This window comes from Oratosquilla oratoria, chromosome 21, assembly GCF_046742065.1.
Source record: "Oratosquilla oratoria isolate Oo_2021 chromosome 21, ASM4674206v1, whole genome shotgun sequence".
Taxonomy (NCBI): Eukaryota; Metazoa; Arthropoda; class Malacostraca; order Stomatopoda; family Squillidae; genus Oratosquilla; species Oratosquilla oratoria.
In genome coordinates this window covers 47,270,474-47,297,973 of record NC_134797.1, presented here as the reverse complement: position 1 = coordinate 47,297,973, position 27,500 = coordinate 47,270,474, and the positions used below count along the sequence as shown (strand labels likewise).

The window sequence follows — 27,500 nt, the reverse complement described above, 5'->3', positions numbered from 1 at the left end:
TGTGTGTGTGTGTGTGTGTACGAGTGCGTGCGTCTACAACTGAGGGGTTATCCAGTGTGTTTTCAAAAAAGATCGTCACATTGCGGTTACAATCTGCAAATAAATATATTTGCAAAGAAGTGTTGCTACGTGGACATGCTTTATTCGGAAACATAGAGAGAGAGAGAGAGAGAGAGAGAGAGAGAGAGAGAGAGAGAGAGAGAGAGAGAGAGAGAGAGAGAGAGAGAGAGAGAGAGAGAGAGAGAGAGAGAGAAATAGAGAGAGAGAGAGAGAGAGAGAGAGAGAGAGAGAGAGAGAGAGAGAGAGAGAGAGAGAGAGAGAGAGATAGAGAGAGAGAGAGAGAGAGAGAGAGAGAGAGAGAGAGAGAGAGAGAGAAAGAGAAAGAGAGAGAGATAGAGAGAGTGACCGTAGATTTTGCGCTCCACAATCAGTTAGTTACGGTATATCTGGGGCTATCGTTGATAATGGGCAAATCCCTTTGGCCCAGTGACCCACTCTCCAGAGGTAAACTGCATTATCCCCAATGGGCAATCGACAGGCGATCCTATTCAGGCAAGGCTCGACCCTAGTTAATGCAGACGACATCATCTCAATGCATTTCTTTGTTTTTGTTTTTTCAATTTCCTTCGATCGATCTTGTTTTGTTTTTTTTCTCCTTTTTTCCAGGGAAGGGATGGTCACAGTTTTGATGAGTTTCTGAGCCCGATGTCACACTATCCGGCCCCGCCGTTGCGGCTCGTTGTTGTCTATAGCAAAGTCTCCCTTATGATGAGTCAGGGGGAGATGGTGGTCCTTATATCGAATTCTGGCTGTCGTCAGGTGATTTTATTAAGATAAATGAGCTTGTCCATCATCTGGCCGTATCCGACTCCGCCGCGTAATGTGACATCGGCTTTAGACCCTTCCTTACCGGATGACACTACTTTATTTATTCTATTCTGGCTGTCGCCAACCCATTCTTGATCATCTCGACAACGAAAAGAACGAAAAGGTCCTGCGTAGCGACGAGGTGAACGATACATTTCGAAATGGCGACAGAAAAGCGTCGTACGAGGACTTACACATCAAGTCCCGGCGAGTGAAAAAGTGTCAAAAGCCTAAACTAAGTAGACAATCGGCTGGTGTGGTCGTCAGAATGAGATTAGTGAAAGAAATAATTGCGTATAAAGCTAATAATTTACCGTTTTTCTTCGTTCAATTACCACTTTATTTCAGTTGCAGGATATGGAAAAAATGTAAGCTAAAAAAAAAAGTATATATATATATATATATATATATATATATATATATATATATATATACATATATATATATACAGTATATATATAATATATATATATATATATATATACATATATATATACATATACATACATATATATATATATATATATATATATATATATATATACACATATTTATATATACATATACATACATATATATATATATATATATATATATATATATATATATACACATATACATATATATATACGAATGTCTTCCGGCCTATCCAGATTTATTTATTGGCGCTGACCAAGCGGGTTAGGGGATCATTACTTGGGGCGAAGGTTGAGGAGATGGCGGTTCGAACCCTGCCACCGGCGGAGTTGGACCAAGGGCATGGTTTATTAAATTCCACGCTACAAAGTCCTCTGTAAGGGTCACCGTTCTAGCCTCCTGAATCGGGGGGAGGGTGAGGAAGTTTGTGACGTTGATCTATATCATCATCATCATTTGTTTATATAACCACTAATCTATTTATCGATAAATTGTTTATTCAATTTTTATTCTATTTATCTATTTTCTCGTTTGTTCACCTATTTCACTTATCAATTTATTTATTTATTTATTATGGCGCTCTCTTATTCATAAACGTCTTTTCTTCCTGCAAGGTTACACTTCTTTTGCCCACCGGGAGAGATAAACAAGAAGGACACGCTCACAATACGACTCGTTTCACACGTATCGAATTTTCGCCGTGCGCCGTCCACGACACGACGTCGTGCTCTTAAATAACCATGAGTGTCTATAGACGCTCTCACACGACCACGAGAGAAAGCGTCTATAGACACGAATCGTTATTTGAGAGCACGACGTCGTGTCGTGCACACCGCGCGGCGAAAAGTGGATAGGTATAAAACTAGCCTAACCATGCATATTAATCACCCGCACTGTAGAAGCAAAGCCGTCCCCTCTATCCATCCATCCATCCTCCCTAGACACACACAAACACATGAACGCATCAAGAGATGAGTGGAAAAAGGTGAGGTGATCTGCGATTGCATCCTCTCTGAGGACAGAAGGACAACTACGTTCGAAAGTTGTCCTTTCCGCCCAATCAGGGTGCACTGGGGACGAGGTCACCTCCAGCTGCGACGGTGTTTGCGTTGTGGTGACGAGGTGACCTTGGTTATGAGGCGCTGTTGCCAAACACGAAGGATAAAAGGGGCAAAATAAAGGAGATACATATATGAAGTTATATATGATTACATATGATTTATATATCATGTATATATCATATATATCATATATGATAGTTAAGATATTGAAAGAATAAAAAAAAAAGTAATAAAGGAGTCGAACTTGCAGAAAACGTGTAAGTTTTCTGTAGGCCTTATCAGTCAAGGAAGGAAAGGATGAGCATCAAGACAAACAATCCTTATATCACCTCCCCAAGCAAAAAGTAACAACGAGGTTAAGGTCAGGCGCTGGAGGGTGACACTGCAAACCCGTCCAGGGACAAGGCGGACTGCATCCAATTGTTTTGTGGAAAAAAAACGACTTAGAGCGTCAATGGCTATTTAAGGTGATGGGCGGTGTCTCAATGCATTCAGGTTTGAATGTGCTAAATGATAACATGAATTGCTATATAATATATGATATATAATATATAGTATATAGTATATGATACATGGTATATAGTACATGATACATATAATATATAATATATAATAAATAATATATAATATATAATATATGATATATAATATATAATATATAATGTATAATGTATAATATATAATATATATATAATATATAATATATAATATATAATATATAATGTAAAATATATAATATATAATATATAATATATAATATATAATATATGATATATAATATATAATATATAATGTATAATGTATAAGATATAATATATAATATATAATACATATACCAAACGCTTTTTCCCCCTACACGGTGGGTAGCCAAAAGGAAAAAGGCATAGAAACCACTCCCACCCATTCCATTTCCTATATAATCCACTCCCCTCCACCCTCCTCCCTCCCTCTTATCTTGGCACCTCCTGGATGACGTGTCATCCCTGCATCCTGTCCACTGCCCTGGGTCAGAAGCAGTGTCGCAAGACACAGCACATCCACAGTAAGGACGCTTCATAAATTCGGCGACCCCCCCTCTCCGTCGCCTCATACAGAAAAGGAGAAGACGGGGAGAAATCCCTTCGGGCGGCGTCAAATTTTTCTCATACATACTTCCTCACCCCCTATCTTCCACCCACTCCCCCTCATGCATCACATGATCATCTATACACAACCCCTCTCCATTCACCCCTATCTTCTGTTCTCTCCCGTCCTTCCTCAACAGACATTCCTCTCTTTTGTAATGCTCCTTTCGCCCCATCCATCCATCTCATCCTAGGACGCCCCCTCATATTCACTCCTTCCACCTCTGCCTTCCACACTTCTTTTACTAGTCTTTCTTCACTCATTCTTTCCATGTGTCCAAACCATCCTAATACTCTTTCATCAACCCTATCTTCCAGTTCCCTTTCCACCCCTGTTCTCCTCCTCACCTCCTCATTTATCACTCTATCCAGCCTAGTAACCTCTATCATACTTCTCAGACATTTCATCTCAAACGTATTCAAACTCATTCTCTCTTCCTCTCTCATGTTCCATGTTTCTGCCCCGTACAATGCTGTTGGCACAATCACTCTTTCATATAACCTCCTCTTAGCATCCAGATGTCTATTTCTCATTACACTTTTCAATCCACCAAAGCATTTACTCGCTTCTCTCAATCTACATTCTACCTCCACCCTCACTCTTCCCTTTCCTGCCACATTCGCACCCAAGTATCTAAAACTATCCACTTTCTCCAGTCTTTCACCCTTAATGCTCACTTCCAGCCTGCTGTCACTCTCTCCCCTTGTACATCTCATCACCTTACTTTTACCCACATTTATCTTCAGCTTCCTTCTTTCAAACACCTTCTCAAACTCTGTCACTAACTTCCTCAATCCCTCCTCTGATCCTGCCACAAGCGCAGTGTCGTCAGCAAACAACAACTGGCTCACCTCCCACTTTTCTCCATTTTCTTTAATCATCTCCAACCCCTGACCCACTACCCTTGCATTCACCTCTCGCACCACCCCATCCATGTAAAGATTGAACAGCCAGGGCTACATAACACATCCCTGACGAAGTCCCACCTTTACCTCAAACCATTCACTCTCTCCATTTCTAATCCTAACACAAGCTCTACCACTCTCATAAAAACTCCTGACTGCTCTTAACAGCTTTCCTCCTATCCCATATATCTGCAGTACCTCCCACAGTGCCTTCCTGTCTACCCTGTCATAAGCCTTTTCCAGATCCATAAAAGCCCAAAAAATATCCATACCTTTTCCTATAGCTTTCTTACAAATCTGTCTTACCACAAAAATCTGATCTACACAACCCCTACCTGTCCTAAAACCACACTGTTCCTCACCAATTACTCCCTCTGTTCCTCTCCTAATCCTCTCAATCAAGACCCTCCCATAAGCCTTCCCAACTACATTCAACAAGCTGAAACTACTACACTCACACTTGTCCCCCTTTCCCTTGTAAAGCGGAACTATACAAGCACTCCTCCAGTTCTCTGGTACTCTACCCTCTTAAACAAACATTAAATAACCTCACCAGCCAGTCCACCATAACTGTACCTCCTTTCTTCAGACATTCTGCATGGCATCCATCCAGACCAGGTGCCTTACCTGCTCTCATAATCTTAACAGCTGCTTTCATTTCATCCTTCCCTATTTCTCCTCCATTTTCCTCACTCATCATTCTCATTTTCTTACCGCTTCCCACTACAACTACCTTTCCCTCCCTATCCTCCTTCACATTTAGCAACTCCCTAAAATACTCTGCCCACCTTCCTCTCACTGCCTTCTCTTCCATTATCATCTCTCCATCTGGACCTTTTACCTTTTCTTCTCTACTTGATTCGCCTCCTCTTTCTCTTTTAATTTCCTCCCAAAACATCTTCTTATTGCTTTCAATATTTTCTGTCATACTCTTACCCCATTTCACATCTGCTCTCCTCTTTGCTTCCTTTATCTTATGCTTAACTTCCCTTCTCTTTACTTTGTACCTCTCATACGATTCCCTCGTCCTAATTTGTAGCCAATCTATGAATGCCAGCTTCTTCTCTTCTACACATTTCTTTGCTTCCTCATCCCACCACTCACTACCCTTCCTTCTATTTCTTCCCGCCCTCCTTGTTCCACACACCATCTTTGCACACCCTATGACTCCCCCCTTGAACCATCCCCATTCCTCCTCCACTCCTAGTTCTACTCTATCATTTACTCCCTCCCACTCCTCTTTCAGCTTCTTCTTATACTCACTCTCCTTTTTTCCTCATTTAAGCAGTTCACTCTAAGTACCTCCCTACCTTCTGCCCTTTTCCTCTTTCTCCACCTATTCTCCACTCTCAATTTACCTTCCACCAGAAAATGATCTGATATTCCCCCAGTCTCTCCCCTTAGAACATGTACATCCTTAACTCTTCCTACCATACTCCTGGTCACCACTATATAGTCCATTAACGCTCTATCTACCACCTTTCCATCCACCACCCTCTCCCATGTCTACTTATGCTTGACTTTCTTCCTAAACACTGTATTTGCTATCATCAACTCTCTAGACACATCTCCACCATCAATTCTCCACTACGATTTTTACCTGGAACTCCATACTTCCCAATCACTCCGTCTATTGGTCCATTTCCTACCCTAGCATTAACCTATCCTAGCAACTACATTGACATTTCTCCCTAATCCCTCTATGCACTCATTTATATCTACCCAAAAAGCCTCCCTTTCCTCAACGCTCTTCTCACTACCAGGTCCATACGCACTTACATAAACCCACATCTCCCTTCCCAACTTCACCTTCATCCACATCAACCTTGATGAAACCTCCTTCCACTCCACCACCCGCTTACTTATCTCTTCACTTACTAGTATAGCCACCCCTTCTCTCCCTCGTCCCCTCTTCACTCCTGAGTACCTCCCAGCTGCACTCCCAAACACACAGTTGCCCTTTCCTTTCATTTTAGTTTCACTCAAAGCCAGCACATCCATCTTCTCACAAACATACTGCCTATCTCTTCCCTTTTACTTTCATCTGTACCACATCCACGCACATTAAAAGACCCAAACCTTAGGTTTACTGGTTGGAAAACTCCCAGAGCCTCTTATGCCTTTTCTTCTTTTTTTTAGGAATGTCCCCTTTTGGGGCTACAGGTAGTAGGACTCCTAATCCCATCCACGTCCTGTTTTTTGTCGCCTTTTACGACTCAAGTGGAAAGACTTGGTGATAGCATTCTATTCCCCCCACCACAGGGTCGGCGAAAAAAGGAAATGAATATTCAGAGAAATGGTACACGATAGTAACAAGGGGTTGGGGGACAGCATAACGGAGGGATAGTCGTAGTATAAAAGTGTCATAATTTCTCTATGAACAGCGTTTTCCTCTATCACAAACAAAATAATGCGTTGCTCTGGTCCGTAGGGGCGCCCCATATAGACCCTAAAGTATCAACTGCATGCTACATTGCCACAATAACATGCAGCCAATACCCCAGACTTATATATTTATATATAATATATAATATATGATATATAATATGTTATACATAATATATGATATATAATATACAATATATAATATAATATATATATATAATATAGTATATACTATATAACATATGATATATAATATATAATACATAATATATAATATTTGATATACAATCAACAAAATACATATAACAAATGATATATAATATAATAAGTATATACTATATGATATAAAATATATAATATATACTATATTATATATATATATATATAGATACACACACACACACACATATATATATATATATATATATATATATACACACACACACACACACACACACACACACACACACACACACGCTCTGAGCTCACTGCCGTAGGGTGGTGTCTGGCTGTCTCAAAAAGAGGCTGCAGCAGATCCGAGGTGAATACACACACACACACACACACACATATATATATATATATATATATATATATATATATATATATATGTATATATATATATATATATATATATATATATACATACATACATATAAAGATCGTAATGGTTTGGAGTAGGTCGGGGGAAAGTGGGTGGTTTCATAAAACGGGCAGTCAGAGTCACTTTCGCGCGGGTCTATCGTGGTGAGCCGTGAGTGTGTATGGAGAGGGGCCCGGGGCCCAGGAGGCGGGGGCCGGGGGCGGGGGGCCGGGAGGGGAGATAAGGGGATTAACAGAAGATTGACGCAAGCCGTGGCGTGGATTTAGGTTCTACACGTGGAAAGGACAATGGACAGGGGCTCAAGCTAGCTAGAAGTAGCGTGAAGGCGTTATTACATTGGGTTACTTTTCCTTCGACTGCTGAAGCAAAGTTGCAGCCCGCAGAAGGCCATATCACACTGGGCTATATTTTTTCTCTGACTGTTGGAGCAGATTTGCTAGAGGAAAATAACTTCTATGTAAATTGTTGAGGAAACAAAATATTTTGTCTTAGTGATTTTCCGACGGCAGAAGTGGTGGAGATGGGCAGTACCGCCGATTAATTGGAGGTTGGAGGGAAATAGCTCAGTGTGATTACGCCTTAACACTCAATGTATCGTTACGGGGGCATGAACTTGACTTAGTGATGAATCAGAATTATAAAAATATAGCTTCCTCTGTTGTGTTGATACGATTTTGTTTGAAAAATGCATTTTGACTCGAACGGAATTGCTACAAGTAGAAATATGTTTAATGTTTGAAAATGAAAGTCGTATTTGTATGGCTCTAACACAGCGTTTCTCAACCAGGGTTCCCCGGAACCCTAAGGTTCCGCGAAAGGTCCCTAAGGGTTCCGCGAGAACAAGTGAGATAAGCTAATGCACTTTTGATTTTTTTAATTTCATATACGTAATATGATTAAACACGCACGACATATTCTTGGTCATCGTAATAATGTAATATAGACATCATCCTATCTAACCTATTATTACGATGAAAATAGAATGAGAAAGATATGGTATATATATATATATATATTTTTTTTTTTTTGCGCAGGGGTTCCTTGAGACATGCAATTTATTTTAAAGGTTACGCAAAGGTAAAAAGGTTGAGAAACGCAGGTCTAACATATGTGTATCAATCCAGACTTGGTTGTCCTCAGTAGTATAAAAACATAACTATGCTTCATTGGTTAGCAATTCTTAAACATTTTCTATCATCATTCTGTACAATGTCATCCGCACATAAAGATGAGAAAATCTTGTAAGAAATCATACATAAGAATTGTAAACCAAAGAAGCCAGAGGATTCCCCGAAATTTTAATATATTATCGTAACCCCAGAATATCGTCTCTAGTAATGAAAAAACAACTTGGGAGGAGTAAGGGGAAATTCTAAACAAAGTAATGATGTGCACAAATACTCATGCACTTTTAATAAAGATGATGCGTTTTGTAACGAAGGGTATATTGGCCACACAACTCAAACTTGGCCACAACGGCTCATATACCACATATAAAACAGAGCAATAAGATCACACCTCACAAAAGTACACACACACACACACACACACACACACACACACACACACACACACACACACACATATATATATATATATATATATATATATATATAGATAGATAGATAGATATACTCTAGATATATATATATAGAAGCGATAGACTACTGGCTGAGTTGCATCGATGTGGGTCTGTTTCCATGTCACCGACTGCTAACAGGAGGAGGGGGAGGAGGAAAGTGAGGAGTGTGAGGAGGTGTGTGAGGAGGAGTGTGAGGAGGAGAAGGAGTGTACGGCAGTCGCCAGTTGTATGCTCTCCTTACGAGAGGAAGAAGAAGAAGAGGAAGAGAGAGAGAGAGAGAGAGAGAGAGAGAGAGAGAGAGAGAGAGAGGGAAGGATGTCGGAGTTGATAAAGAAAGATGATGAATTCGGCCCGAAGAGATACTCGTACATATTATTGTCATCGTTATTATTGTTATTAATATCATTATTGTCACAATTATCATTATTATTGTTATTATTATTATTATTATTGTTATTACTGTTATTATTACTGTTATTATTATTGCTATTATTATTGTTATCATTATTGTTATCATTATTATTATCATTATAAATTATTATTATTATTATTATTATTATTAATTATTATTATTATTATTATTATTATTATTATTATTATTATTATTATTATTATTATTATTATTATTATTATTATTATTATTATTATTATTATTATTATTATTATTATTATTATTATCATTAATTACTATCATTATTACTTTGATCATTATTATTATCATTATTTTTTATTATTATTATTATTATTATTATTATTATTATTACTATTATGATGATTATTATGATTATTATTATTACTATTATTACTTATCATTATTAATTATTATTATGTTATTATTATCATTAATTACTATCATTATTATTAATAGTATCATTATTATTATTATTGTCATTATTATTGTTATTATCATTGTAATTATTATTATCATTATCATTATTATCATCATCATCATCATCATCATCATCATCATCATCATCATCATCATCATCATCATCATCATCATCATCATCATCATCATCATTATTATTGTTATTATTATTATTGTTATTATTATTATTATTATTATTATTATTATTATTATTATCATTATTATTATTATTATTATTGTTATTATTATTGTTATTATGAAATGTAAACGACCTGGTAGACCGCAAGCTGAAATGTAAATGACCTGGTAGATCGCAAACTAAAATGTAAATTACCTGTTAGACCGCACGCTAAAGTGTGAAAGTGCAGGTAGACTGCAAAGTGAAATGTAAATTACAAGGTAGACCGCACGCTAAATTGTTAAAGTGCAGGTGGACCGCACTTTAAAATGTAAACGTACAGGTAGACCGCAAGCTAAAATGTAAATTACCTGTTAGACCGCACGGTAAAGTGTAAAAGTACAGGTAGACAGCAAGTTAAAATGTAAATGACCTGGTAGACCGCAATCTAAAATGTAAATGACCTGTTAGACCGCACGCTAAAGTGTAAAAGTTCAGGTAGACAGCAAGTTGAAATGTAAAAGACATGTTAGGCCGCAAAATAAATGTAAATTACCTGTTAGACCGCATGTCAATGTGTAAAAGTGGAGGAAAACCGCAAGCTAAAATGTAAATTACCTGTTAGACCGCTCGCTAAAGTGTAAAAGTATAGGTAGACGGAACTCTGAAATGCAAACGACCTAGTAGACCGCGCGCTAAAGTGTAAAAGTACAGGTAGACCGCAAACTAAAATATAAATGACCTGGGTAGACCACACGCTAAAGTAGCACCCGAACATATTTGTTCCTTTATCAGTCGAGGACAATTGGCTGGCATTGATGAGCCCTTTCACTATGCCCTTCAGTCTTCAAACGATTCTATTCAGTCTTAGCGAAAAAAAAAAAATAAGCAAGGTCATTACAAGGATCTTTTTTGCTACGCTTTGTGATGCATTTGAACTTCCGCCAAGCCATTTTATTCAGCTGAGGGAATCCTCTCCCCTTTCGTAGCAAGAAAGTTAATCTCAAAATAGTTTACAACTATAATGAGAGGTAACTGTTTTATTTTATAGCCACCATCAAGATTCAGGAGAGGGCTGTATATTTGGTTGACCTCTATCACGACTTTCCTAACCTTCTTCCTTATCAATTGATACCCATAATTTTTCCTTCCTATTGGCCTCGCTAGGCTATTTTATTCAACTACAGGTCAAGTGATTTCCTCGGCAGCCTTTTTTTCCCTGGCATATTTGGAAAAAATATGTCAGGAAAAAATATCCCAGACTACCCTACTTAGAATATCAAAACATAAATCATTAGGCTTGTTTCACACGTATCAACTTTTCACCGTGCGCCGTCCACGACACGACGACGTGCTCTCAAATAGATATGGGTGTCTATGGATGCTTTCACACGTCACGACCATGTGTGAAAACGTCCATAGACACCCATGGTTATTTGAAAGCACGACGTCGTGCCGTGGACGGCGCACGGCGAAAAGTCGATACGTGTGCAACGATGTTTTGTTATCCATACCGGTATTCAAACTTCTTTTACGTTTCCAACTTGTATATGTCTTATAGTACACATGGATGCCATACCTACACAGGATCGATTTAAAAAAAATCTACAAACTAAAACAACTTTAAAAAGAGGACCATAAGATTTTCGTGGATCCAATAGGACAATTCTAGCTAGCAAAAGTTCATTACATTTTTGCAAATCCAATAGGAAATTTCAAATTAACCAAGTATCTCTAGAATCATCAAATAGTTTTGTTATCTTTGTGAATCATAAAAAGGACCAACGAATTGGGGCAAGTTCGGGGAAGATCAGTAAGGCAATAAGTAATATTCGATGGAGATAACGGGATGAGTTCCATATTTTCTTCTCTGAAAACCAGATTACCTGGTGATATGATAAAGTTTTCTTATATATTGAACTGTGATGATAAGATTGTTTAATTTCAGCATCAGAAGGTTGCTATCTTTCCAAGCACTTCTGCAAAATGACAAAAGATAGCTACAGAACGAGACAAACGTGGACACCGTGTTCTTGCAAGAAAGAAAGAGAGAGAGAGAGAGAGAGAGAGAGAGAGAGAGAGAGAGAGAGAGAGAGAGAGAGAGAGAGAGAGAGAGAGAGAGAGAGAGAGAGAGAGAGAGAGAGAGAGAGAGAGAGAGAGAGAGAGAGAGAGAGAGAGAAAGAGAATAACAGTAGCAGTGATGATAATATTAATAGTAGGTTAAGTATCGAAACAGTCTTGTAAGGACCAGTAGGTCTGTTGCTGTTTGTTTGTCCATTTAACTTTATGTAACTCCATGTAACATTCTTTCGAAATGTTTACCAGTTGTTTTTGGAACATGGTTAGCCAAAAGGAGGGGGGCATGATATGGAAGTTACCAGAAACGGTGTCTTAATGGACTCCAAAACTATCACTATTTTGCCAAACTGCATCACAGTGGAAAAACTAAGCATACAGCACAGTAGAAGGTATTTCCCTACTCGTCAACATATAGACGCTCTTAAGAACACAAGAATGAAGGAGACTGCAAGAGACCATAAGGCCTACACTAGGCAGTTCCATGTCTATTATTACCTGCCATTCCCATCCATAAAGTTGTCTAACCATTTCTTAAAATAAGCGATAATGTCAGCGCTGACTATATGGTTACTAAGTCTATTCCATTTGTTGACCACCCTATTTCCTTCATAAATCCAAGTTTGTCCAATTTCAATCCATTACTGCAAGTCCTGGCCTGTTGTCTTAATATGATGACTTTGTTTGCGTCACCTTTCATAAAGCCTTTGATCCACTTGAACACCTCTATTAGATCACCCCGCACTCTGCGTCTTTCCAGAGAATGTAGGTTAAGGTGCCTAAGCCTCTCTTCGTAAGGTAAATTTCTGAGTCCATGTATCACTTTGGTCATTCTCCTCTGTACTGATTCTAGTGAATTGATGTCCATTCTATAAGACGGAGCTGTACTGCATAGTCAAGGATAGGTCTAACGCTAGAGTTTGATAATTACCTCTGCACTTCTATTCGTAATCGTTGTAGCAATGAAACCTAGTGCTCTGTTAGTTTTATTCCTGGCGCTAATGCAGTTTCCTGGATTTAAGGTCAGGATTCACTAGAACTCCCAAGTCTCTCTTGCACTCAGTTTCCTCTAAAACGTGTTATCTAAGCTATATCTATTTTCGGGGTTGTGTAACCCTATGTTTGATACGCTGCACTTTGAGATATTGAAGTCCATTTGCCATTTTAACCTCCTGACCTAATTAGGCGTCCTATTTTAGTGTTGTCCGCAAACTTATTAACATCACTATCAACCCCATTGTTCAAATCGTTTATGTACGTAATGAACAATAAGGGACCCAAAACAGAGCTCTGGGGAACTCCACTAGAAACACTCCCCAATTTGGATTTTACACCAATTTACACTCGCTGTTTTCTGTCACTGATCAAAGTTTTAATCCATTCTAACACTTTTCCTCCTGTGCTATGGGCTTTGATTTTATTTAGTAGTCTCTGGTGGGACACCTTGTCGAACTATTTGCTAAAGTCAAGGTAAATAACATCGTAGCTATCATTGTTATCTGGCGCCTTTGTACGTTAGTGTAAAAGGATAGAAGATTAGTCACACATGACTTACCCTTGGAGAACCCATGCTGTGAGTCACGAACCAAATTTTGTCTCTTGGTGTGATCTTTGAGTACATTAACTATTACTGATTCAAGCATTTTACCGACTGATTGGCCTGTAGTTGCATTTAGACGATTTATCTCCCTTTTTGAAATCAGGAATATAGTTTGCCTGCCCCCAAGCAATAGGCACAAAACCAGTGTCTACCGATCGCATATTTCAAATTTACACTTTTTAAGTACTCTCGGAAAAAAAAAATTGGACCCAGGGATTTTGTTTGACTACTTCTACCTTACTAATGCTGATATTTGATAGTCTACTTTCTTCATCCCCACTGAAAATCGGATCGCAGTCAGGTACCTTATCTAACCTCTCCTTAGTAAACACCGAGAGAAAATATTTGTTAAACTCCTCACTCATTTTTTCCTCCGATTCTATCATGACATTTTCGTCGTTTTTAATTGGGCCTATCCTTTCCTTATTTTTTGTTCTGTAGAGATGAAAGAAGCCCTTGGGGTTGGATCTCGCTTGTCTGGCAACCTTAATTTCATAATTACGCTTATCTGTGCGCGTATTCTTTTTAACCAGTCTTGCCATATCGTTATATTTGGATCTAAGGTGTGTTTCCACGTTTTTTATTCTTACGTAAAGTCCTCTTTTCATTCCGATCTCGTATTTCAGCCTGTCCGTCATCCATTTGGGAGTATTACTATTATTCCGTATTGACTTGAGAGGAATAATTTTACTTTGTACATTTAGAATTAAAGCTGTTAGGTTACTGTACAATTCATTCAAATCGCTGACCGGTCTGGTGACCTCACGCTTGTAAAAGATCATCTGTCTTATATACTCTCTCATAACCTCAAAATTAGTTCTCGTGAAGTCCGGTACTAGAACGTTATTAGAACTATTTAATTCTTCCCAATTAATATTAAATCTTATTTTCTGATGATCACTACAGCCTAGACTATCTCCCATTTTTACGTTACTCGTTAGGTGTTCATTGTTAGTTGCAAGTAAGTCCAGAGTATTCTCTCCCTTCGTAGGATTGGTAATCATTTGTTTAAGGAAATTATCCTTCACAGTGTCTACGAAATTTTGCGTTTCCTGATCTCTTACTAAAAATTCCCAGTTAATGTTTCTATAATTAAAATCTCCCATGATCACAACGTTTTTGTACTGGGACGCCCTGTGAATTTCATGAAGCAGGGGATCAGTCAGCTCAATGCTGAGGTTAGGAGGTCTATATAGGACGCCAATAATAAGTTTCTTATTCTTGCCTTTAATCTCCACCCGACTAAATTCCGTACTATACTCTTCCTTGATCGAATTGTTGGTAATACGGTTTATTGTATTTCTAACGAAAAGTGCTACTCCTTCCCCACTCCTGCCAACCCTGTCCTTATGAAAAAACTTCTATCCTTCTATCTTGATTTCCGGAAGGAAATGACTATCAGCCATATTGATCCAGGATTCAGTAATAGCTATAATATAAAATTTCTCTACGCATGCGTTACCTCATAGCAAATAAATTTTATTTATTGCGCTTCTGCAGTCTGTATAGTAAACTTTTAGTTTATCCTCCTTCCTCCTGATTAGGTGATTCTTTTCGCAGTCCCTCTCTGAGCTGTTTCTATTGCCTACACTACATTTCGATACTTCCCCCCCCCCCAACTCCCACGTAATGTACCCGAAAAAAAAAAAAATGGAGGATGCCTACTTCTCGCTCAAGGGATTCAGCAAGGAGACGAAATCCTTTGGGTGACAAGTGCACCCCGTCTCATGTATATTTATGATTCTTTCCGTAAAAATGATCCCAGTTGTCCAGAAATGCCTATCCATTAGCCTTACAATGTTTTTCCAGCCTGCAATTCATCGCAATAGCCCTGGAATGTCACATGCCTCCAAATCTATGACTCGGAAGGATTCCACTTACAAAAGGAACCCCTCCCTTATTCCTAAACTTATCTAGTGCATCCCGGAACCAAGCAAACAATTCATCACTCCCCAATTTACCTGTCATTCCGCCCAGCACTCAAGCAAACTATGGGATCCACACCTTCCCCGACTGTACACTCTTCTATCCTGTCTCTAACATCACCTATCCCCACCCCAGGGAAACACACCTGGGTCCTATGCTTCCTATCTTTGTCACAGAGGGCCGTATCTAAATACTTAACCTGGCTATCCCCTAAAACCAAAATCTTAGCTGCAGGCAGGGGTCTGTCGACTATTCTTCTCTTGCATCTTCGTTTCTTCTTGTCACTGTTTCCTACCCAGGTTTCAATCATGGTTTGTCGTTCGCGTTTTGGGCCATCGAGCGAAGAACTCGATTCTCCTTTTTAAGGTCCTCTACAGTCCTCTCTAAAGTTACAATTCCACTACGTGGAGACTGTACCTCTTCGGCGCTGATCACAGAAACACAACTACTCGCCATCTCACTGTTTGAAGCAGCCATGAGAGGGGGAGAAGGAGAGAAAGAAGGAAAAGAGAGAGAGAGAGAGAGAAGGGGAGGGATAAAGAAGGGGAGAGAGAGAAGGGGGAAAGAGGGAAAGTTACATGGCCATACGAACAGCAACAGACCAAGTGGTCCTTACAAGGCTGTTCTGGCACGTCTGAGAGGAAAGATGGGAGGAGGGGGGGAAGGGTGACTGACCAAGGCGAGGGGGAAATGGGGAAGGGCCAAGTAAGGGGGGGAAGGGAGGCTTGTGGTTAAGGAGGAAGAGAGGACGCGGCCACTCTTCTTGGCTGCGTCTTCTCTGGGTCTTTGCTCGATCACTCTTTCATCTAATTTGCACTTTTATGGTTGACATTTCTTACGCTGTCATTTTTCACCGTTATATCACTTTGACATTTTTCAATTTTCACTGATTTATCGGAACACTGTTTAATACACCAGCAAGTGAGGCATAGATAAGGCTTCCGTCCACCTACAGAACGGATGATGTCCACTTTTACCCCCACACCGCGCGCGGACAGCCGATAGACCATTTACAACTTCCCCTATGACCGCCGCATCCCTTAGGATATGTGTAGTTTGCACTCCTTGGCACTGCCGGCACTGCCACGTGATATTATTGATTTGCACTTTATTTAGACTTAATGAGCGCTTGATCACTGCAACACTTTGTAAAAGAAGAAAAAAGAAAAGAAAAAAAATAACGGTGGTACGGTGGTACGATCACCGCTCGTTTGACCATCTTTTCTCTAGTACACAGCACTTTCTCTGCTTCAAAATCACTGTAAAAGTAGGAGCTCTTTCAGGCACGTCTACAACTCTTCTGTTATCTATGAAACATCTATAGTGACCATTGTCATTTTCCCTATCTCTAGAAGGATATTATTCACCAGAATGAAGACTTGATAGTGTCAATGGCTTGGCCGGAAGCAGCACAGTCCTAGATGAAATTTATTTTTTCGTGGTTTTTGCGGGGCTGGCACCCGCCCGGACCTCAACCTTGCAAATGGTCCGGACACAGTTCATACAAGGACGCAGGAGTCAGCGTCCGCGGTATGCCACTGTTAGGGGTGGCGATACCCGAAGGAAGCTGAGGTCGCCTTGGATGGGGATACGGTGAGGTCCTGGGTGCAGTGTTTGAGTGGATGGTGTATACATTTGAGTTGTAGATTGAGGCCACAAACGGGTCTTTTACAACCTGTTAACGTGTGACATAAAAAATACGCTCGCTGCAACTTTGCAAGAGGCACCGACGACTGTAATATTTGTAAGTGAAGCTAATTGCACATATCAGTGAACGAGGATGTGTGGATGACTGATAATGTACAATCTGGATTTTTCCTCCACCCTCACAAGAACCGCCGGAACTTCAACCTGCTCAGCTCTATTCTACAGTGACTGAGACATTAAAAACTTCTTAAATGGGGGTGGGGAGAAGAGGGAAAATGCAGTACACGAGTGCAACGGGTTTCCCAATCTGTGCGCTCATTATCATCATGTGGCAGCGATAAGATATTGTCCAGTAATCTACACCCGCCAACAAGAATCGCAACTCCCGCCACCCCCGGCCCGCCGGCCCCCCCCCCCCCCAAAAAAAAAAAAAAAAAAAAGACCGCATGTCTAAAGAATGTGAAGAAATAAAGTTTTTCATATACATGCATAGATAATTGGAATAGTCTAGAAGGTGATATATCCCAGGCTGGAACAATACAGGAACTCAGATCTAAATAAGATGATTGGAAATCAAGGATATAGATTAAATTGGAACTGTACATGAATTTGAGCCTTGGTACGATAAATTAGAGAGTAGGAGACGGGACCCCACGAGCGTTGCTCCTTTCCTGTATACTACAATTAGGTAAATATAATTAAGTACACACACACACACACACACACACACACACACACACACACACACACACACACACACACATACACATACACAGAAGCGAATAATCCTCTAAAGAGATGATCACACTGGGGTATTTTCCATCCACATTCTACCTCCAACCTTCATTTGAGTTACTAGAATATGACTTCGTTTACAGAAATCTTGACATATCTAAGGATATTCCAACAGTATGTCTAACATTCGCACATTTTCACAATCCCTTATTTCATCATTCAGCTTTGCTATATATGGCAGAAAGATAACCTGATATTTGGAGATTTGAAAAATAAAATATTGTAACCGAAGTCGTTTTCACCCAAACGAACTCTTTACTGTCGGCCTCCTGCTGTAATCGGACCCTAACGGCCGAACGAAGAAGTGGTGATCCGAAAAGAAACAACCATCGCAAATAACGTCGTTAATTTCTTTGAGCCTACTGTACCTGACGCTCTGTATGTGGTTTCCTGTACCACATATCCGTTTAAACATACGACGTTATGTTTAACGCATAAGAACATAAGAATGAAGGAGACTGCAAGAGACCATAAGGCCTACATCAGGTATTTCTATGTCCCTTAACACTTGTCATCCCTAACTGGACCTCTTGACCCATCTAAACTACTGTATACTAAATAATATGTAAACTATTACTAAGCAAACTTATTATTTCTAATGCACTGCGATTATGATTAGCTGTAGAAATAATATGTATAATATTCGAATAAAACAAATTGTATAAGTTACATTGGAAGCACGCTGGCCGAGCGGGTTAGGGTGCCGTTACTTGCTGCGAAGGTAGAGGGGTTGGCGGTTCGAACCCAGCCACCGGCGAAGTTAAACCAAGGGTATGGTTAATTAGATTCCACGTTACAAAGTCCTCTGAAAGGGGAAACGTCCTAGCCTCCCTATAGGAGGGAGCTTGCGACGTTAAATCATATCATAAACCATAATTCACATACAGGTATGTTCAATAAGTAATGAGAAAATGTCAGGCGAGACATGAAATATGATTTGATCAAAATACTACTTCATGGTTAAGTACACATACATATATTCTATAAAATGACTACCTGGCAACTTTCTACATTTGTAGGTCTGACTGCAGCGGTGAACGTGGTGGAACCAGTCTGATTCGGTTTACCGATCTGTGAACACTTGTCAAGATGCAGGGAAACATGGAGCAACGTTAAGCCATCAAATTTTGTGTTAAACTTAAGAAAACCAAACAAGAAGCTTATGGAATGTTAAAGGAGGCCTATGGGGATGAACAGATGAGCCAAGCAAGTTTCTATCGGTGGTTTAACAGATTTTCTGAAGGAAATGAACAGGTTGAGGATGAATCCAGATCTGGAGCACCGAAAAGTGCATGCAATGAGGAAAACATTGAGGAAGTGCAAAGGTTAGTGATGCAAGACCGTCGAATATCTGTGAGGATGATATCTGAAGCTGTTGGTATTAGTATTGGCACAGTAGAGACAGTTCTGACCAAAGATCTGAAGCTCCACAAAGTCTGTGCCAAGTTCGTGCCAAAGATCCTCTCCGACGACCAGAGGCAGTTTCGTGTGGAATGTTGCACTGACATTCTCGAAATGATAGAGGCTGATTCAGGTTTCCTGAATAAGGTAGTGACTTGCGACGAGAGTTGGGTGTTCACCTACGACCCTGAGAGCAAACGTCAGAGTGCTCAGTGGAAGCACACGACCTCCCCCAGACCCAAAAAGGCAAAGATGAGCAGGTCGCAAGAGAAGGCCATGGTCATTCCTTTCTTTGACTCCCAGGGGCTCATTCACGTTGAATGGGTTCCTCAGGGTCAAACCGTCAATAAGGAATATTACCTTACAGGGAGAAGATGAGGAAGAAGAAGCCTCAGCAGTCGAGGAGTGGCCAGTGGTAATTCCACCAGGACAAAGCCCCATGCCACACGTCAACGCTGGTGACCACCTCGATGGCCGACAGGGGAATGAAAGTGGTACTACACCCATCCTACAGCCCTGACCTAGCCCCTTGCGACTTCTTCCTGTTCCTACGCATGAAAGACAGCCTCAGGGGAACCAGATTCCAGTCAACAGAGGAGCTGAAAGAGGCATCGGAAAGTTACCTGAAGGGACTACTGAAAAAGGACTTTGAGGAGGTCTTCCAGGATTGGGAGAGACGCACGCAGAAGTGTGTAGATGTGATAGGCAATTATTTTGAAGGAGACAAAGTATTGTAAGCTTATGAAAATAAATAGTGTCTCTCCTGACATTTTCTCATTCCTTATTGATCTAAACTTATAATCTATACAAACTTACAAATCATACAATATTGCTTAAGCTGTAACAAACTCATGTAATTCACATCGTTCTGTACTCTGATAATGATATTTTTAAATATATTTTTCATCTTTAAATCTGTTTGATAACGTCTTTATAACCACGAAGCCTCGTTGAATAAAGAGGTCTTTATTATTTGATGTTTTATTTCCATATGTATTTTTCACAAATGATGTAACTTTATCACGGTCTGATTATTTCAAGGAATTTCAATCTTTAGAACTTTGTCCTTAGGTAGTCATCTTCAATGTCTGATGACTGATGTCATTTATTATTATTATTATTATTATTATTATTATCATTATTATTATTATTATTATTATTATTATTATTATTATTATTATTATTATTATTATTATTATTATTATTATTATTATTATTATTATTATTATTTATTTATTTATTTATTTATTATTATTTTTTTTTTACTGAATTTTTCATGGACTGAATGAAGAAATATTAACAGCTTCCAGTTTCTTAGCACTACGTTCAACCCCCTTTAGATCATTATCTATATAATAAAAGTATACGTACATCCACCAAGACGAGTGTACTGATACGCGTATGAACGAATTTGACACTCATGTGTAAGTCTAGTTATCTTTCGAGACAGTAAAACGGTTGACGCGCGTCTGCGACGAGAGATGACGTCAAGCCATGTCGTTCTACGTCATGTCGGCGTCACGTTTTCTTTTGAGTGACGTCAGAAGAAGAAAAAAAGAGGGAAAAGCGGTTTCTTTTGTTTTAGTGAGGCGGGGAGTTGGGGTGGTTGTTGAATCTCTCTGGATTAATTAATTAGCAAAGAAACTTTTGTACAGGTCTATACGATCCCAACAGTTCCTAATTCGTGCAGGTACTGACCATTGCTGGCCAAGTAGGTTTGAGCGTCGGTACTTGCGGCGGATGTCGAGGTGACAGCAGTTCGAACCCTGCCGTTGGTGAGTTGGACCAAGGTCATGGTTCATTAAATGCCATGCTACAAAGTCTTTTGTAAGGGACAACGTCCTAGCCTCCTGATAGGGGGGGGGGGGCTCGCGACGTGAAACCGAATTATCATCATTATTACCCATCCAACCTTATGCTTGGGACACATTTAACGACATAATGTGTTGACTGCAGCTTCCTGCACTTCGAATGGTATGAGTACTTTCTCTTCTCTACCTGTTCCCTATCTCTTGACTTCTGCTGATGTCGTTGGGGGCACCGTCGAAGACACACTCACCCCCTCCCTTCAGTTCTCCTTGTCCTTCACCGTTCTTTGGGAGTCTGCCAGCTTCATGCCTGTCCATACTTGGATGTTGCCTTCCCACCACTTCCTCTGTCTTCCTCCTCCATGAGATCCTCGGACGGTGCCTTGTAAGATTGTCTTCGCAAGGACTGATGAGCGTAAGACGTGTCCATGCAACCTCAGGTTCCGTTTCTTGACACCGTGGATCTGTAGTGAAGTGGATTTGTCCAATCTACCAGTAGAATGCCAAAAGTCTTACGAGCGAGTTGGAGGTGTTGGTGTGACTAGAAGCCTAAAGTTTTTCGGATTTGTCCAACAATGCGTTTGCGTTTTGGTAGATTTTTTCTTTTTTTTTTCATTCTTTCCCTTTTTCCTTTGGTCCTGAGTGCAGACAGCTCGTTCGCTGTGAATATGTGTTCTGGATTTCATACATCTCAGTGAACTTTTCTACTCTGATTTACGACTTACAAATACATTCTGTCGGCCGTTAGGTGATCTTATTTCCCGCGAGGCAAAGGAGTGCATTGATACACATTTTTCATTAAAGGAGACTAAGTACAATATGACACAGGCAATTTAAGATCATTGAAACGTTGCAAATGAATGAAACTTTTCACAGATCAGGCTACACATCCACTGTTATGGTTTGTACTGCGCATGCGTTCCGGGTACCGTCTGCCGAGGACAAAAACCCTACCCACCGGTTAAGAGATCCTGACTCAGTCTATGATATGACGAGGCTGGATTCCCGGGGTCCCGAAGACCGGAAGGAAATGGCAGATGACAAAGAGATTACGATACGGCTCGTTTCAAGCAAATCAACCCCCCTCCCTCCCCCCCCCCCAATAAAAAACCCATCAGATTTCGTTTCCTGTTCTGTGAAACAAACGAACAAATTAATGAACGGACGAACAGACGTGCGCCCAGTAAACTGAATGATTTATGCCCGATGTCACATTATGCGGCGACGCCGGATGAGGTCAAATTATGGGTAGGTTCAATTAGTTTAATAAAATCACCTGGTGACAGCCAGAACTTTATATACTGACCACCATCCCCCCCCTTGTCAAAATACTACCATTACCTTTCGAGCCTATGGATACATAAGAGACTTTGCTACTGCCAACAACAAACAGGAACGGCGGAGCTGAACATTGTGACATCAGCAGCTCGCAAGGCAGAACAGTAGTTCGACCCCTTCCACACTAAGTGGTCCTTTGTTGTTTATATTCTAGCTGCCGCGTGACCATTTCATCCACCTCATGGTAGACAAAGTCCAGGTCCCTCCGAAGTAGGCGGTACTATTTCTGGATGAACTAGCTCCACTCCTGGAGTTTGAACCATTGGTTGTAGCGAGTCATTATCACGAGGAAATGACGCTACCGATTGTACCATACAGAGCGTACAAAAACGTTTTTCCTGGATCTCGTCCTAACCATTCCCCGACGCCAAATCTCATGGTACTGTATGCAGTCTTAATTTCACCGAGATTTTTATTCAGGCGAGCCATCCGACACGTATGTGAGGTTTAGACAAATGGCTACCCTTAGCCAGGCTATTTCAGTCCCTTCCAGTGTCTGTGGGGGTTACCTTAAACCCAATATCATGAAACGAATGTGTGATGCACTGCAAGGGAGACACAACGAACATAAATGAATCGTAGCTGTTTTGACTCGTTTTGGACCTTTGAAAGAAAATTTTATATATTCACTATTTAGTCTCGGTGTCCTCAGCCGATTTCATTCAGCTGAGAATCCCTTTCATAAATAAAGAGTTAACTCACTTCTCATTAACTTTTTTTATAGCTAATATCGATATCGTTTAGATGAGGCTTTGTGCTCGAATGGATGGCATTGCCTAACCCATGGCATTTACCATAACTAAAAGAAGAAATGTCTCGTTAAGTGTTTAATGTATTCTGTATACAGCAGTTCCTTAATGATATTTTTACATAAACAGGCTGTATGTATATATATATATATATATATATATATATATATATATATATATATATATATATATGTATATATATATATATACATACTTGCAGTATATATATATATATATATGTATATATATATATCATATGTATATTTATACATATATGTATATTTGTGTATATATATGTATACATATATATACATATACATATATGTACATATATATATATATATATATATATATATATATAATATATATATATATATAGTCGACTGCTAACTGCCGTCGACTTAATCCTCGGGAGTTAGATTAACTCCAGGTTGGGAAATTTGAGAGTCTCGGTAGCTCAGTTGGTAGAGCGTCGGCTTTGCGTCGCGCAAGCCTCGGTTCGAGTCCGGGGACGACTGTCGGGATTATTTGATTGACATCGCCGTCACTGGTGATTCTATTCAGGTATGATAACGACGAAAGTCTATCAAAGATAAGGACCAGGTTAACCACGAGCTACGAGTGGGTTTAGTTCTCCGTAAAATTAAGTTAGGACGTCAGTTAGCAGTCGACTTAGTCCTAGGGAGTTAGATTAACTCCAGGTTGGAGAATTTTAGAGTCTCAGTAGCTCAGCAAGCCTCGGGCCGAGTCCGGGGACGACTGTCGGAATTGTTATGTATATATATATATATATATATATATATATATATATGCATATAGACATATGCATACAATTTTCAGTTGAATAAATTTTCCTGAAGGTAACCAAAAGGCAATCCACAAAGTATGTTAATGGGTCACTTTAACCCCTTTTGCTGCCCGATGGTGGGAGGGTTGCCCCCTTGGCTGAATAACATCACTTGGCGGCGACAGCCAGAACAAAGCTTGCCAAGTGCTGCACGGGGGTTATTGGGTCATGCACGAGCGAGCTAAACACATGGTGCACCGAAATAATCACATTTCTTTGATGAACGTAAACTTTTAAATGGGTTCGTCTAAACATTTTACGAACTCGTAAACACACGCACCACTGATAACTCACCAAGTCAAGGCATTACGTAGGTCCCCAAACACATACATACTAGCTTATCATTCGGGTGAATCAAATCAACTGGCGGCAGCTATGAATTAAATTGTGAGTAATCCTAGGTAAGGTTTAGGATTTTGACTAAGGTGGGGGTTAATGTCAGCTGAAAGAAATCGTCTGGTGACAGGTCAGAATGACTAAAGTGAAAATGTAGAAAGATACTGAATGGGGTAGTCTGTTGCTGGGGGACAACAAGAACTTTAAAGGAAATATTCTACAAATTGCTTTAGGTTCCTTCAGTCTATTTACATGTATTTGCATGTATGTATGTATTTATGAATGTATGTATTCATGTATTGTATGTATGTATTTATGTATGAATGTATGTATGTATTTATGAATGTAAGTATTTATGTATGAATGTATGTATTTATGAATGTAAGTATCTATGTATGTATGTAATATATATATATATATATATATATATATATATGTGTGTGTGTGTGTGTGTGTGTGTGTGTGTGTGTGTGTGTGTGTGTGTGTGTGTGTGTGTGTGTGTGTGTGTGTGTGTGTGTGTGTGTGTGTGTGTGTGTGTGTGTGTGTGTGTGTGTGTGTGTGTGTGTGTGTGTGTGTGTGTGTGTGTGTGTGTGTGACTGTATGTATGTATATATGTACAGTATTTATGTGTGAATGTATGCATATATGTGTGTATGCATATGTATAAGCAAACTGTTGTTGTTAACATTAGACAGACGCCATCAGCTAAATGAGCAAATGGTGACTAAAAAGAACGAAAAACAAAAAAAAAATCTTGACACAACCCTTCGTCCTGGTTTCACAATTCACTAATTTTTTCTTTCCTCTAATGGTTAACTTCAGGAGATTTCATTGGGCTTATAGCATTTGAGAGCTTCACATCTGACGTCGTTTCATATCTATTAAATGCGGTGACAAAATTTAAAATTTTGGTTTTGGTAAACGATATATGGTTTTGTTATGTGACTAAAGTGGTGGAAGAAGAAGAAGAGAAAGAGGAAGAAGAAGAAGAAGAATAGGAAGAAGAAGAAGAAAAAGAAGAAAATGAAGAAGAAAAAGAGGAAGAAGAAGAAGAAGTAGAAGAAGAGGAAGAAGAAGAATAGGAAGAAGAAGAAGTAGAAGAGGAAGAAGAAGAAGAGGAAGAAGAAAAAGAAGAAGAAGAAAAAGAAGAAAGGAAGAAAAGAAGAAAAGGAAGAAGAAAAAGAGGAAGAAGAAGAAGAAGAAGAAGAAGAAGAAGTAGAAGAAGAGGAAGAAGTAGAAGAGGAAGAAGAAGAAGAAGAAGAGGAAGAAGAAGAGGATGAAGAAGAAGAGGAAGAAGAAGAAGAAGAAGCATTTGAGATCTTCACATCTGAAGTCGTTTCATATCTATTATCTGCGGTGACAAACTTTAAAGTTTTGGCTCTGGCAAACGATAGATGATTTTGTTTTTGTAACTAAAGTGGTGGACACCCGCCTGGACGTGGAATGGACCGGGCGAGACCCTCTGGTTTACAGGAGAACTGTTCGAAATCCGTTCAGACATCCTCAGTGCCGAAAGATTTATCTTTCCATTTTCTTTTCTCTTTTCTTTACTCCCCATATCACACTGCCGCGAGAACGGACCTAAAATCTCGTATCTTATACGAAAAACTGTCGCTGCCTACATCACACTGGCGCAAGAACAGACCTAAAAAAAATTTACATAAAAAAAAAAAAAATACAATAAAATAAATAAATAAATAAATAAATAAACTGTCCAGGTCCAGAACTGAAAATTTTACGAAACGTCCGTCACTTTGGTTTTATCGATAGGGCTGTCATCGCCTTGTGAGGAACCACTGATTACCTATCGCGGGTCCCTTAGTAGTGTGTCCCCGGCCCGGCCCCCATCCCCGGCCCGCCCCGGCCAGCCTCGACCCCGCCCTCCCACTCCGCCACTTATCTTCACAAATAAACTTCAAGATTTACGCTCTTGGTGACTCCGGTGGCCTTCGCCCGAATACCTGCATCCGAGCTCCAAGCAAATGCGCATAAACAGACTAAAGGAATGCGGACACCTGAGCGTACACAAACGTATATATAAACAAAAAGAGTTGCTCATGCACGTACGGAATACGTACTAAGAGATATATAAAAAAAAGAATACACGCTATAAAATAATTTACGTACGATTGCAAAGATAACATAGATTGCTTAACAGAGCTCATAAAATATTTACAAAAATATGAACACACACACACACACACACACACACACACACACACACACACACACACACACACACACACACACACACACACACACACACACACACACACACACACTCACTCACACACATACACACACTCACACACACAACATCGTGGCGTGGTTAGAGTTCTCGCCTGCCACTACGGCGGTCCGGGTTCGAATCCCACCTAGGGCTGAAATAATTTCAGTATCGCTGCGCTGTGAGTTGTTACTCCAACTCTCGTGGGCGGGGAGTTGAGTGTGTGTGTGCGTGTAAGGTCACAGTATTACCCATAGATCGGTCATACGAGCTCTGAGCTCTCATCCGGGAGTTTAATAACTGTCGATCACGAACCCAACACGTGATCTAAGGCCATGGTGAATCACACGCCGGCGTCAGTCCCCACAGCCTCTCCAAGCAAGCTCCCATGCAGTCACCCACCCTTCCCACTCCTAACAACTCTCGACAGTTTCCATCAACTTGTCCCAATCAATGAATTCTGTAGGCGCCCCCTTTGTCTTCTCCATCGAGGGTTGTCTCTTGTGGAGACAACGCTGAATAGGATCAACATCAGGGAAACGTGCCACATGCCCATATATCTGGAATTGACGTTCACGATTTATGCTGAAGGTAACTGGCCTAGACTGAGTCTCACAGTACAGTCTCTGGTCTGATACGAAATCATTCCAGCGATACCCCCACGATTTTCCGAAGCCACTCGGCATCGTAGACATCGAGACACATCTTCAAGTCACCATTCAGTGTCCATGATTCACAATCGTCCAGCAAGACAGGGAACAGAAGTGACTTGAACATTCGGGGTTCCTCTAGGTGCCAGGGTTCTTTTAGGATCAGGG

The 27,500-nt window shown here is 40.0% G+C and overlaps 1 protein-coding gene across 3 annotated transcripts in view; it reads right to left on the bottom strand.

The window, feature by feature from the left end:
* Nucleotides 1–27,500, bottom strand: part of LOC143036894 (adenylate cyclase type 2-like) — a gene marked incomplete at its 3' end in the record, with an annotated part of 150,412 nt that overhangs the window by 80,897 nt on the left and 42,015 nt on the right. The window contains 1 exon segment of one of the 3 annotated variants that reach the window (XM_076204829.1): nucleotides 17,386–17,482. 3 annotated transcript variants of the gene reach the window in all.